Raw genomic sequence first — 15342 nt, forward strand, 5'->3', positions numbered from 1 at the left:
TCGGCCTATAGTTTTCTTTTTTGGTTATATCTTTACCTGGTTTTGGTATCAGGATGATGTTTGCTTCATTGAATGAGATTGGGAGATTTGCGTCTGTTTCAATCTTTTGGAATAGTTTGTAAAGAATCGGTGTCAATTCCTCTTTGAATGTTTGGTAAAATTCTGCTGTGAATCCATCTGGTCCTGGGCTTTTCTTCATTGGGAGCCTTCTGATAATAGCTTCAATCTCCTTTATTGTTATTGGTCTGTTCAAATTTTCTACGTCTTCCTGGTTCAGTTTTGGGAGCTTGTGTGTGTCCAGAAATTTACCCATTTCCTCCAGATTTTCAAATTTGTTGGTGTATAGTTGTTTATAGTAGTCTCGAATGATTCCTTGTATTTCAGATGAATCAGTTGTAATATCACCTTTTTCATTTCTAATTTTTGTTATTTGAATCTTCTCTCTTCTTTTTTCTGTTAGCCATGCTAATGGTTTGTCAATTTTATTTATCTTTTCAAAAAACCAACTTTTTGATTAATTGATCTTTTGTATTGCTTTGGGTTTCAATTTCATTGAGTTCTGATCTGATCTTAATGATTTCTTTCCATCTGCTAACTTTAGGTTTGGATTGTTCTTGTTTTTCTAGTTCTTTAAGGTGAAGTGTTAGGTTGTTTACTTGCCATCTTTCCATTCTTCTCAGGTGAGCATTTAATGCAATAAATTTCCCCCTTAATACTGCTTTTCCGGTATCCCACAGGATTTGGTACGATGTATCATTATTTTCATTAGTTTCTATAAATTTTTTGATTTCCTGCTTGATTTCTTCTTGGACCCATATGTCATTTAGTAGAATGCTGTTTAATTTCCATGTGTTTGTATAGTTTCCAGAGTTTCGTTTGTTATTAATTTCTAGTTTTAATCCATTGTGATCTCAAAAAATACATTGAATAATTGCAATTTTTTTGAATTTGTTGAGACTTGATTTGTGACCTAACATGTGATCTATCCTAGAGAATGTTCCATGTGATGATGAGAAGAATGAATATTCTGGGGTTGTTGGGTGGAATGTTCTGTAGATATCTGCCAATTCCAATTGGTCTAGAGTATTGTTTAGATCTTGTGTTTCTCTACTGATTCTTTGCCTAGATGATCTGTCTAATGTTGACAGTGGGGTGTTCAGGTCCCCTGCTATTATGGTATTAGTGTCTATTTCCTTCTTTAGGTCTAATAGAGTTTGTTTTATAAATCTGGCTGCTCAAACATTGGGTGCGTACATGTTTATATGTCTTCTTGATGCATCAGTCCTTTTATCATTAAGTAGTGTCCCTCATTGTCTCTTTTTATGGTTTTTAGTTTAAAGTCTATTATGTCAGATATAAGAATAGCTACTCAAGCTCGTTTTTCTTTTCTGTTTGCATGGTAAATCTTTTTCCACCCTTTCACTCTTAGTCTATGTGAATCTTTATGGGTGAGGTGGGTCTCTAGTAGGCAGCATATAGTTGGGTCCTCCTTTTTGATCCAGTCAGCCAGTCTGTGTCTATTGATTGGGGAATTTAAGCCTTTTACATTAAGAGTTGTTATTGAAAGGTGTTGATTTATTCCTAGCATTTTATTGGTTGTTTGGTTGTCTTAGGTGTCTTGTTTTTTGCTTTCTGATTTACTGTTTGGTTTCTGTGATTGTTGGTTCCTTAGGTTGTAGATAGCCTTTTTGTTTGTTTTCTCTTCATGAATGCCATTTTTATTATACTCGTGGGTTTTGATTTTTCTTGGGTTTTTATGGCAGTGGTAGTTATTTTTGAGGAACCAAGCCCAGTAGTCCCTTGAGGATTTCTTGTAAGGGTGGTCGTGTGGTAGTGAACTCCCGCAGTTTTTGTTTGTCTGAGAAATATACTATTTGCCCTTCATTTTGGAAGGATAGCCTTGCAGGGTAGAGTATTCTTGGCTGGCAATCTTTGTCTTTTAGTATTTTGAATATATCATCCCATTCCTTTCTAGCTTTTAGGTTTTGTGATGAAAAGACTGATGTTAGCCTGATTGGGGCTCCCTTATAGGTGATTTGACGCTTCTCTCTTGCAGCTTTTAAGATTCTCTCTTTGTCTCTGTGTTTTGCCAATTTGACTATGACATGTCTTGGAGAAAGCCTTTTTGGGGTTGAATATGTTTGGAGATCATTGAGCTTCCTGGATCTGAAGATCTGTGATTTTTCCTATACCTGGGAGGTTTTCTGCCACTATTTTGTTGAATGTGTTTTCAGTGCAATCTCCGTTTTCCTCCCCTTCTGGAATACCCATGACTTGGATATTTGAGCGCTTAATGTTGTCTGATATCTCTCTCAGATTTTCTTTAATGTCTTTGATTCTTTTTTTTTTTTTTGCCTGCTTGTGTTATTTCAAACAGCCCATCTTCAAGTTCAGATGTTCTCTCTTCAACTTCGACAAGCCTGCTGGTTAAACTCTCCATTGTGTTTTTTATTTTGCTGAATAAATTCTTCAGTTTGGCAAGTTCTGCTACATTTTTTTTTTCAGGACATTGATTTTCTTGTACATTTCCTCAGTCAAGTCCTGTATACTTTTCCTCATTTCATCATGATGTCTAGCTGAGTTTTCTTGTATCTCATTCTGTTTCCTTAGAATTATCACTCGAAATTCCTTGTCAGTCATTTCAAGGGCTTCTTGTTCTATAGGATCTAGAGTTTGAGAGTTATGAACTTTTGGTGGTGTACTTTCTTGATTTTTTGTATTTCTGGTATCTTTTTTTTGATGTTTATTCATTGTGGCAGGGGGTTTCACAGTCCACCGGTTTGAGACTACTGACTAACTAAGATGTTGCTGTTGTTGCCAATTTGGTATGGCTACCTCCGTGACTGCTCAGTTGGCCTCTAGTACCTTGTGTGTGTGGTTGCCTCGGGTCTTGGGCCTCTCCGGGGAGCCACCTCTCTGGTCAGCTTGGACTCTGCTGGGCTGCTGGATCACGGGGTGGTACCGCAGGGTGTGTGGTCTCTGCTGAGCTTCCACTTCCCATGCAGGACTTCTCACAGTCCCTGCGCTCTGGCCCAGGGTGCTGGATCACGCAGTGGTGGCCCCACATGGTTTGTGGTTTCTGTCGAGTCTCCGCCTCCCTAACCAGACGTCTCCCTGCTCTTTGCACACTGGGCTGGGCTGGGACGTGTCTTCTGCAACCCTCGTCTATCAGCTGGGCCTTCAAGACCCTGCTCGGCATCGCCTTGCCCAGGATGTGTACGAGGTTTCTGCTAGGCACAGATGACTGGTCACTCTGGGTGCCTTTGCAGCACTGTGTAGATCTTTCTCGGGACTTATCACCTTCCTCCTGGTATCGCAGTTATTTTTGTACTTGTCTTATCTCCCACACCAGAGCGTGATCTCCTCGGGGGAGGAGCCCGCAGCACACGGTTCACCTTTGAATCTCCCCGGCATGGACTGACTCCAGTGCCCACCCGCAGTCAGCTCTCTGGCAGGTTCAAGTGAACTCAGGAACTCTCTGACCACACTATTCCTAACCAGAAATGGGTTAGGCGTTTTTCCGAACTGGTGGCCACAGAGGTGGTATCTGCCTCCCAGTAACAGGAAGTTTACCAGGGGCCGGAGCCCAGGGTGCAGTGGAGTGACAGTCAGCCCAGCCCGTACTAACTTGCCCTCCCGACGCTGGCCAGGGATGCCCCACACTACCAGCCCCGCTAGAGAATCTTAGAGGGAGTGAGAGGGGAGGCCGGCCCGCAGGCCCTGGGAATCCCTGCACCGGGGCAAGCAAGTGGGAAGCCTCAGTGAGGAGTCGAGCGGGGCGAGGAGGACAGGCTTGACCGAGTTGGGCTGGAGCCCCCACCACCTGAGAAAATGGAGGCAGCCCCGGGGCCAGTGAGTGGCCCGGTGGGGCAGGCGGAAGCCGGGCGGGCATCTGCCCCCCGAGCAGGGCTGGGCCAGGGTTCACTCACGGGGCTGTGCCGTGCCAGGCGGCTCCCTCTCTGCATCTGCGTCATTGCCGTCCCCATTTCGGCGGCCGCTGCCTCGGGCTGCTCACTTGGTCCCGTGTCACGGCTCGGGTGCTCCCAGGAATCTTCTTTTATGCCAGCCTGAAACCTTGAATCCTGAATAGGGTAGCTGGCCTCCTTCAGTGTGGCCCTGACCTCCGGGATCCTGGCAGCGTCAACAGCGGTCCGGCGCCATGTTCCCTGTTTAGAGACTCGCTTTTGCAGCTAAGAAACAGTTCTTTTCCTGCTCCATACTTCAAAGCTGTTGCCTGTAAACGAGGCAGCCTCTCCTGCCAAGGGCAAAGTGGCGGTCAGCCCCCATGACCGGCCACCAGCATTGGTCCTCCCTTAAGAGATGGCAAGAGGAAGGTCCACAAGTTTCCTGGCTGCCTAAGTCCCAGTGGCCACCTTTTCCACCTCAGCTACACCGTGCCAACCGCCGCAGCCACTGCCATCTTAGGATCCGCTGTCACCATGGTTCTATCAGCTGGTCTTGGTGGCCTGGATCCCTGGAGACTGGCAAAATATTGGATTTAAACAGCTCCTTAGACCAAATGGACTTGACAAACATATACAGAATATTTCATCCAGCAACAGAATTTATGTATTTCACATCAGCACATGGATCATCCTCCAGAACAGACCACATGTCAGGTCACAAATTAAGTCTCAACAAATTTAAAAAGGCTGAAATCATATCAAGTATGTTTTCAGACCACAGTGGAATAAAATTAGAAATTAACAAGAAACAAAATTATGGAAACTATACAAATTCATGGAAATTGAACAACATGCTCCTGAATGAGCAGTGAGTCAAAGAAGAATAAAGCAGGAAATCAAAAAATACCTTGAAACAAATGAAAACACAAGCACAACTTACCAAAACCTATGGGATACTGCAAAAGCAGTACTAAGAGGGAATTTTTTTGTACTAAGTGTTTACATCAAAAGAATAGAAAGACTTCCAATAAACAATCTAGTGTTAAATCTCAAAGAACTAGAAAATCAAGAACAATCTAATCCCCAAACTGGTAGATAGAAATAAATAATTAAGATCAGAACAGAGCTAAATGAAATAGAGTCCAAAAGAATGATACAAAAAAATCAACAAAACAAAAAACTGTTTTTTGAGAGGATAAATAAAATAGACAAGCCATTAGCCAGACTAAGTAAAAAAAAGAAGAGAGAAGACCCAACTAACAGAAATCAGAAATGAAAAAGGCGATATTACAACCAATACCACAGAAATACAAAGAATCATTAGAGGCTACTATGAATAACTACACACCACCAAACTTGAAAACCTGAAGGAAATGGATAAATTTCTGGACAAATGCAAACTACCAAGACTGAATCAAAAAGAAATATGAAACCTGAATAGACCAATAACAAGCAACAAGACTAACACAGCAATCAGCAGTCTCCCAACAAACAAAACCCCAAGAACCGATGTTGCACTGCTGAATTCTAACAAACTTTTAAAGAAGAATTAACAACAGTCCATTTCAAACTATTCCAAAAAATTGAAAAAGGCCATTCTCGTAAATTCATTCTATAAGGCCAGCATCACCCTGACACCAAAATCAGAAAAAGATACAACAAAAAAAGAATGCTACAGGCCAATATCCTTGATGAACATAGATGCAAAAATCCTTAATAAGATATTAGCAAACAGAATACCACAGCACATCAAAAAGAGTATACACCATGATCAAGTGGGATTCATTCCAAGGAAATAAGGATGGTTCAACATATGCAAATCCATAAATGTGATACACCACATCAACAAAAGCAAAGACAAAAAACCATATTATTATCTCAATAGATGCAGATAAAGCATTTGACAAAATTCAACCTCCCTTTATGGTAAAGACCCTCAACAAATTAGGGATAGAAGGAAATTATTGCAACACGATAAAAGCCATATGCAGCAAAACCACTGCAACACTATCCTGAATGGGGAAAAACTGAAACGTTTTTCTTTAAGAAAAGGAACAAGACAAAGATGCCCACTCTAACCACTCCTATTCAACATAGTATTGGAAGTATTAGCCAGAGCAATCAGGCAAGAGAAAGAAATAAAGGGCATCCAAATTGGAAAAGATGACCTCAGATTGTCACTGTTCACAGATGACATGATCCTCTTTATAGAAAAACCCATTACCTCTACCAAAAAACTCTTAGAGCTCATAAACAAATTCAGTAGAGCTGGAGAATACAAAATCAATATGCAAAAATCAGTAGCATTGTTATACTCAACAATGAATGAGCAGAAAAAGAAAGCAAGGAAGCAAGCCCATTTACAATAGCTACCAAAAGAATATAATACCTACAAAAAAATGTAAGCACAGAGGTGAAAGATCTCTACAATGACAACTACAAAAACACTGCTGAAAGAAGTTAAAGAGGACACCAAAAGATGAAAAAACATTCCACATTCAGGGGTTGGAAGAATTAATATTGTGAAAATGTCAGTACTACCCAAAGCGATCTACAGATATAATGCAACTCCTATCAAAATACCAGTTCTTGATAGAAATAGAAAAAAATCCTAAAAATTCACATGGAACAACAAAAGACCCCAAATAGCCAAAGCAATCCTGAGCAAATAAATAAATAAATAAAGCTCTAGGTATTGCACTCCCTGGCTTCAAACTATACTACAAAACTATAGTAACCAAAACAACATGGTACAGGCATAACAATGGAACAGAATAAACAACTTATAAATCAACTCAATTCCTTATGGCCAAATAATTCAGCAATGGTGGAATCATATACGATATAATATTTGTCTTTTTGTAACTAACTTATTTCCATTAGCATAATGTCCTCAAGATTCATTCATGAAGTATGACACATGTAGTATATGCCAAAATTTCTTTCTTTTTTAAGGCTGAGTAATATTATATTGTATATATGGCACATTTTATTTATCCATTTATTTATGAATGGAAACCTAGCTTGTGTAAACCTTTTGGTCACTGTGAATAACGCAGCTATGAACATGGGTGTACAAATGCCTCTTTGAGTCCCTTTGTTATTTTGAGTATATAACCAGAAGTGGAATTGCTGGATCATATGGTAATTCTATTTTTAATTTTTTGAGGAATCCCCATACTGTTTTTCACATCAGCTATACTATTTACATTCCCACAAATAGTGCACAAATAGTGCACAAGCATTGTTCTTTCTCCATATTCTCACCAACCCTTGTCAGTTTCTGTTTTTTTAATTGTAGCCATCCTAATGGGTGTAAGGTGGTATCTCACTGAGGTTTTGATTTTCATTTCCCTAACAACTGATAATGTTGAACATCTTTTTGAATGCTTATTGGCCATTTGTATATCTTCTTTGGAGAAATGTCTGTTTAAGTCTTTTGCCCATTTTTGAATCAGGTTGTTTCTTTTTGTTGTTGTTGAGTTTTAGGAGTTCTCTACATATTCTGGGTACTAATTCCCTATCAGAGATACGATTTGCAAATATTTTTTCCCATTCTGTCAAATGATTTTTCGGCATCAATTAAGATGATGATATGGGTTTATTTTTTTCTTCGTTTTGCTGAGGTGGCATATTACATTGATTGATTTTTGTATGTTGATCCATCCTTGCATTCCAGGAATGTCTCACTTGGTCATGATGTATAATCCTTTTAAAATGCTGCTGAATTTGGTTTGCTAATATTTTGTTGAGGATTTTTGTATCCATGTTTAGAAAAGATATTGGTTTGGTTTGAAGTTTTCTTTTTTTGTAGTGTCTTTGTTGGGCTCTGATATGAGAGCACTGCTTGCCTTGTAGAACAAGTTAGGAAGTGTTCTCTTTTGTATTTTTTGGAAAAGTTCAAGAAGAGTTCTTTTATTTGTTTCATTTATCACTGCCCTAAACTTTATTATTTCCTTTCTTTTCCTTCATTTTTGGATTTAGTTTGTTCTTTTTCTAGTTTCTTAAGTTGTAAAGTTAGGTTGTTGATTTGAGGGCTTTCTTCTTTTTTAGGTAAGCATTTATAACTAGAAATTTCTGCCTTAGTACTGCTTGTACTGTATCCCATAAATTTTTGTATGTTCTGTTTTCATATTTTCTTTTTGCAAGATATTTTCTAAATTCCTCTGATTTCTTCTTGATCCACTCATTGTTTAACAGTGTGTTATTTAAATTTCACAGGTTTGTGAGTTTTCCAGTTTGCCTTCTGTAAATCAATTTCTAACTTCATCCTTTTGTGGTTGGGAAGATAGTTTGTATAATATTTCTCTTCTTAAATCTATTCAGACTTTTGTGTGGCCTAACATGTGATCTATCCTGGAGAATGTGTCTTGTGCACTTGAAAAGAATGTGTATTCCATTATGGTTGGGTAGAGTGTTCTGTATATATCTGTTAGGTCTACATGGTTTATTGTGGGTTTTTTTTTTTTTAGTTTTCTGTCTCATTTATCTTCTATCTACTTGTTCTATCTGTTCTTGAGAGTGGGATATTAAAGACTCCAACTATTATTTTAAAATCGTCTATTTCTCCCTTCAATTATATCACATTTTTTCTTAATATATTTTGATGGCCTATTATTAGGTGCATAAATGTCTGTAATTGTTATATCTTTTTGCTGTATTGAATCTTTTATTAATATACCATGCCTTTCTTTGTCTCTCTTATTCTTTTTTAAAAAACACTAAAGTTTATTTTATCTGATAGAAGTATAGCCATCTCTGCTTTCTTTTGGTTACTATTTGCATGGAATATCTTTTCCCATCCTTTTACTTTCAACTTATTCATGTCCTTAGATCTAAAGTGAGCTTCCTATAGACCGCATATAGTTAGATCATGGTTTTTAATCCATTCTGCCAATCATTATCTTTTAATTGAGAGTTTAATTCAGGTACATTTAAAGTAATTATTGATATAGAAGACTTACTTGTGTCATTTGGTTATTTGTTTTCTATAAGGCTTATAGATTTTTGTCTCTCATTTCTTATATTATTGTCTTCTTTTGTATTTAGTTGAATTTGTTGCTGTGAAATGTTTTAATTCCCTATTCATTTCCTTCTGTATACATTCTATAACTATTTTCTTTGTGGTTACAATGGAGAATACTTTTAACATAATATAGTTGTAATATTGTAATTTTAATTTGTAGCAGCTTAACTTCAGTAATGTACAGAAACTCTGCTTCTGTACATCTCTGTCCCCCTGCCTTTTCAGTTACTGATGTTACAAAATTACATTTTTATGCATTGTGTGCCCAGAAACATAAACTAATAATTGTTTTATTCATTAATTTCTTAATTTATGTATGAAATACAGTGTGGAATTATAAACCAAAGTTACAATAATAGTAACTTTTAAACTAATAGTAGGTTTTTAGAATGTGTATTCATCTCTTTAATCATGTAGAAAACAAAAAGTGTAGTTATGAACCAAAGTTAAAATAATGCTAGCTGTTATAATTGTTCATGTATTTACTGAGATCTTGATTTCTTTATATGGCTTTGAGTTACTATCTAATGTCCTTTTATTTCCACCTACAGGGCTCCTATCAGCATTTCTCTCAAGGCAGCTCTAGTGGTAATGATTTTTCATTGACCAGGGACAGTTTTTCTGGATGTAGGTTTATTGACTGATAGTATCTTTTTTTCTTTTAGCACTTTGAATACATCAGGCCACTGTCTTCTGCTCCAAAGATTCTAATGAGAAATCTGCTGGTAATCTTATTGAGGATTCCTTGTATGTGATGTCACTTCTCTCTTGCTGCTTTCTAGATTCTCTCTTTTGGATTTTGACAGTTAGATTATAACATGTTGGTGTAGGTGTCTTTGAGTTCATCTTACTTGGAGTTCGTTGAACTTCTTGGATGTTTATATTCATGTCTTTCATCAAATGTGAAGCATTTTTGGCCATTATTTCTTTGAATAATTTCTCTACCCCTTTTCTCTCTCTCTTCTTCTGGGATTTCCACAATTCATATGTCTGTCCACTAAATGATGTCCCATAGGTCCCTTAGGCTTTATTCACTTTTCTTCCATATTTTTTTTCTGTTCCACAGACTCAATAATTTCAATTTTCCTATCTTACAGTTCACTTCTTTTATTCCTAAAATCTGCTTTTGCATCCCTCTAGTGAATTTTTCATTTTAGTTATTCTACTTTTCACCTCAGGAATTTCTTTTCTTTTTCTTTTTCTTTTTAGTTAGGTTTTCCATCTCTTTATTGATATTTTCATTTTGTTCATACATCATTTTCTTAACTTTGTGTCTCTTTGAGCATCTTTGAGCATCTTTGTCCAGCAAAAATGTCACCATCTGGTCTTTCTCAGGGACAGTTTCTGTTGGTTTACTTTCTTTCTTTGAGTGGGCTGTACTTTTCTTTGTATGCCTTATGATTTCCTGTTGTTGTGGTTGTTATTGAAAACTGGACATTTGAATCCAATAGTGTAATAACTCTGTATATTACATTCTCCCCCTTCTCCAGGGTTTGCTGATTCTTGCTTTTGTTTTTGTGTTTTGACTATTGTAACTGCTTTATATGCCAGGGATCAGCCTGAAGTATAAATTTAATGTCTTCTTAGTCCTTTTTTGAGCCTGCACTTTTACCTGGATATATACAGTCACTTTCTAAGTTCCTTTATATATGTGATTGCTTTTGAATGTCCTAGGTTTTAATTATCTGCCTCCCAAAAGGGAAAAAGAGAATAATTAAGAGTGAAAAGAAAAAAGGGTGCTGGCCCTTTAAACCTCTAGAAGTTGCTGCAGCTGTTGTGCCTAATAAAATAGTCATATTTGATATGTCTGATCAAGACAAAAGATAGTAAATAATCTAGTAGTTTTGAAAGAACAACCCTAAGAGTTCTTACCATACAAAAATATGGAAAACATCCTGTATTAGGGTTCTCCAGAGAAAAAGAACGAACAGGAGGGGTGAGTGTGTGTGTGTGTGTGTGTGTGTGTGTGTGTGTGTGTGTGTGTGTGTAAAGTGATAGAGAGAGAGTTTATTTGAAGGAATTGAGAGTTTATTTGAATCTCATAAGATTGTGGAGGCTTAGCAAATCCAAAATCTGCAGTGCTGGCTGCAGGGAAGAGTTGCAATTTGAATTCAAAGGCAGTCTGCTGGCAGAATTACTTCTTGCCAGAAGAGGTTAGTCTTTGTTCTATTTAGGCCTTTAACTGATTGACGAGGCCCACCCACATTTTGGAGAGCAATTTGCTTTACTCAAAATTAACCAATTTAAACATCAATCTCATTCAAAAAACATTTTTATAGGAATGTCTAGAATAGTGTTGTACCAAATATGTGTGTATGTGGCCTTACCAAGTCGACACATAAAATTAGCCATCACTTTTTCTTAACTTCATCAACAAAATGACAATAGTAGATAGTATTTTACAGCCCTTTTATGTTGATAAAATTCTGTACATTTATAATTCTGATTCTTATTCCTGCAGTATTTTGTGTTTAACAGCAACAGCAGCAACAGAAATATCATTCTCCCTTTGCTGTATTGAAATGTCAAGAGCTTTGCTGTATGGTTATAGCAAATCAAGTTCCCTGCGATTTTCTCATCTGTTTGAACCAAATTAGAAACCACATATTTGATATTTCTGACATCTCCTTAAAACCCTAAGAGACCTTTGACTGCAAGCACAAGGCCTCAGTGTTTCTCTCCCTAGACGCAGGACTTATGCGATAAGGGAAAGGGTTGCCAAACAGCCACCAAACAGCCCAGGAAACCATGTTGGATGGACCTAAAGCAGCCTGAAAATTTCCTAGGAAAGCAAAAGGATTAAGAATCATTAACGTAAACCTCTATAATGTTCTTATGGCTTTTTTTAAAAAAAATTATCAATATACAATGTAGTTGATTTTCATGTGCCTTTACCAATTCCTCCTTTTCCACTCTTCCTTTCCACCCTCCCCCTCCATCAACATCATATCTGTTCACTTGTTGTAACAAGTTCAAGGAATTGTTGTGATTTTTGTGTCTTCTTCCTCCCCAACTGTTCATTTGTTTGTATATTTATTTATTTGTTTTTATTAGCTCCCATAAATAAGTGCGAACATGCGGTATTTCTCCTTCTGTGCCTGGTTTATTTCACTTAATATAATTTTCTCTAAGTCCGTCCATGTTGCTGTGAATCTTAGTATTTCTTTTTTTTTTATAGCAGAGTAGTATTCCATTGTGCAGATATACCACATTTTCCTTATCCACTTGTCCAGTGATGGTTATTTAGGCTGGTTCTAACTCTTGTCTATTGTAAATAGAGCTGCAATAAACAGGAGTACAGGTATCCCTTTGACATGATGATTTCCATTCCTCTGGGTAGATATGGAGCAGTGAAATAGATGGGTCATATGGTAGATCTATCTGTAATTTTTTGAGGAACCTCTGTACTATTTTCCATAAAAGCTGCACCACTTTGCCGTCCCACCAACCGTGTAGGAAGGTTTCCATTTTTCTCCGCATCCACACCAGCATTTATCATTTTCAATGTTTTGGATATTAGCCATCCTAACTGGAGTGAGATGGTATCTCAAAGTGATTTCAATTTGCATTTCCTGAATGCTGAGTGATGCTGACCATTTTTTCATGTGTCTGTTGGCCATTCATATATCTTCCTTTGAGAAATGCCTATTCAGCTCCTTTGCCCATTTTTAAATTGGATTACTTTTTTTTGCTACAAAATTGTTTGAGTTCCTTGTATATTCTGGATATTAATCCTTTATCAGATATATATTTTACAAATATTTTCTCCCACTCTGTTGGTTGTCTTTTAACTCTGCTAATTGTTTCTCCTTTTTTTCTTTTTTCTTTTTTTAAAGATGACCAGTAAGGGGATCTTAACCATTGACTTGTTGTTGTTAGCACCACGCTCTCTGAGGTGAGCTAACCAGCCATTCCTATATAGGGATCCGAACCAATGACCTTGGTGTTATCAGCACCACACTCTCCCAAGTGAGCCACAGACTGGCCCTTAATTGTTTCTTTTGCTGTGCAAAAGCTTTTTAGTTTGGTATAATCCCATTTGTTTATTTTTCCTTTAGTGGCCTGTGCTTTTGGGGTCATATTCATAGTCTGTACCCCATCCTACTTCCTGGAGTGTTTCCCCTGTTTCCTTTAAGGAGTTTTATTGTTTCAGGACATATATTTAATTCTTTAATCTATTTTGAGTTGATTTTGGTATATAGTGAGAGGTATGGGTCTAGTTTCATTCTCCTACATATGAATGTCCAATTTTCCCAGCACCATTTATTGAAGAGGCAGTCTCTTCTCCTGTATGTAGACTTGGTGTCTTTGTCAAAGATCAGATGACTGTACGTGTATGGGTTGGTTTCTGGATTCTCTATTCTGTTCCGTTGGTCCATGTGTCTGTTTTTATGCCAGTACTGTGCTGTTTTGGTTACTATAACTTTGTAACATAGTTTAAACTCAGGTCATGCAATGCCTCCAGCTTTATTTTATTTTATTTTTTGCTCAGGATTGCTTTGGCTATTTGTGGTCTTTTGTTATTCCATATAAATGTTACGATTTTTTTTTCTATTTCTGAAAAAAATGTCATTGGAATTTTGATGGGTACTGCATTGAATTTGTAGATCACTTGGGGTTGTATGGACATTTTCACAATGTTAATTCTTCCAATCTAAGAGCATGGGATATCTTTCTGTATTCTTGTTTTTTCTTTAATTTATCTCAACAGTGGTTTGTATTTTTTGTCATAGATATTTTCACATCCTTAGTTAACTCTATTCCTATGTATTTTATTTTTCTGGTGACTATTGTTAATCAGCTAGCTTTCTTGATTTCTTTTCCTGCTAGTTCATTTTTGGAGTATAGAAATGATACTCATTTTGTGTGTTAATTTTGTATCCTGCAATTTTGCTGAGATCATGAATCAAATAACCTAAGAGGTTTTTTTTTTTTTTCTGTAGTCTTTAAGCTCTTCTGTATAGGATCATATCATCTGCAAACAAGGACCATTTGACTCTATCTTTTCCAATCTGAATGCACTTTATTTCCTTTTCTTCCCTGATTGCTCTTGCTAGTACTTCCAACACTATGTTGAATAGGAGTGGCAAAAGTGGGCATTCTTGTCTTGTTCCTGTTCTTAAGGGAAAAGCTTTCAACATTTTCCCATTCAGGATGATATTGGCAGTAGGTTTGTCATATTATGTTGAGATACTTTCCTTCTATACCCAATTTATAGAGAGTCTGAGAAATATGGAACACTTCACAAATTCGCATGTCATTTTTGTGCAGTGGCCATGCTAATCTTCTCTGTATCATTCCAGTTTTAGTATGTGCTGACAAAGCGAGCATGGCTTTGACTTTTAATAGCTTATTGCCTCCTCTTCTAGTCTGTTTTCTATTCATTCCTGATCTCTTTTTGGCCTCCTGTTCCTTTCCATATTACCTCACACTCCCAACTTCCTGCCTGGAATTTTCTCCCCATTCTTCATATTCTCTCTTGAGATGATTGTGCAACTGTTTACTTTGGTGACTTATTCCATTAGATAGTCTCTGGACAGGACGCTTTTCCTAATCTTTGCTTTCTAGGGCTTCTAAACTCATACTTGGGATCCCTTTGCCTTTGAAAGCAATTTATGTCAATCATTCTCAATAGAATTTTGCATTTTTCTATCTTTTCAGCTATTTCACCTTTAGGAATTTATACTAAGTGAAAATACTGTTTATCCTCAGGAAAATGACTTTTCTCTCCAGCTTAAGTTTACTAACCTAAAAAAGGAAAAGTTAGACTTTATGCTCATTAAGTTGCCTTCTAGCTCTGAAGCTATTTGGTGGTTGTATTGGTCTTTTTTGTGTTATAACAGAATACTTGATATTGGGCAATTTACAGATAAAAGAAGTTTATTTTGCTCATGATTCTGGGCAGCTCCATCTGCCGTGGGCCCGAGGCCACTTCCACTCATGGGGGAAAGTGGCAGGGCAGCCAGTGGGTGTGAGGAGATCACATGGGTAAGAAGAAGTGAGAGAGAAGGAGAGGAGGTGCCAGGCTTTTTTAACAACCAGCTCTCACAGAAACTAACAGAGAACTCACTCATCCCTGGGGAAGGCATTAATGTACTCATATTCTACCATGTGATGCCCTGCTTTGCTGTGAAGAGTCACTACCCATCAACAAGGTGCTCACCAGATGTGTTCTCTGGACTTTGGACTTGCCAGTGAGTTAACTGTAAGCAAGAAATATTGTTTCTTTAGAAATTACCCAGTTTCAGGTATTTTGTTATAAGCAACAGAAACAGACTAATACACACGGTGTGTGCAAAACATTATTGGAGTTGAGTTAAGGAAGAAATAGTCATATCTCTACTACAGTTATTATTTTAATCTCATACTTTAAAATTATCTTCATTTATCATTTATATGTTTCATAATGTA

General features: G+C 37.2%; 1 protein-coding gene and 1 non-coding gene across 2 annotated transcripts in view; one reads left to right on the forward strand and one right to left on the reverse strand.

The window, feature by feature from the left end:
* Positions 1-15342, forward strand: part of MYO3A (myosin IIIA) — a 69721-nt gene that overhangs the window by 37687 nt on the left and 16692 nt on the right. The window lies entirely within an intron of this gene.
* On the reverse strand, positions 14158-14260 carry LOC134381355 (U6 spliceosomal RNA). The gene has a single exon (XR_010023954.1). It is a non-coding gene; the product is annotated as a U6 spliceosomal RNA (small nuclear RNA).

Source organism: Cynocephalus volans, chromosome 6 (genome assembly GCF_027409185.1).
Source record: "Cynocephalus volans isolate mCynVol1 chromosome 6, mCynVol1.pri, whole genome shotgun sequence".
Taxonomy (NCBI): Eukaryota; Metazoa; Chordata; class Mammalia; order Dermoptera; family Cynocephalidae; genus Cynocephalus; species Cynocephalus volans.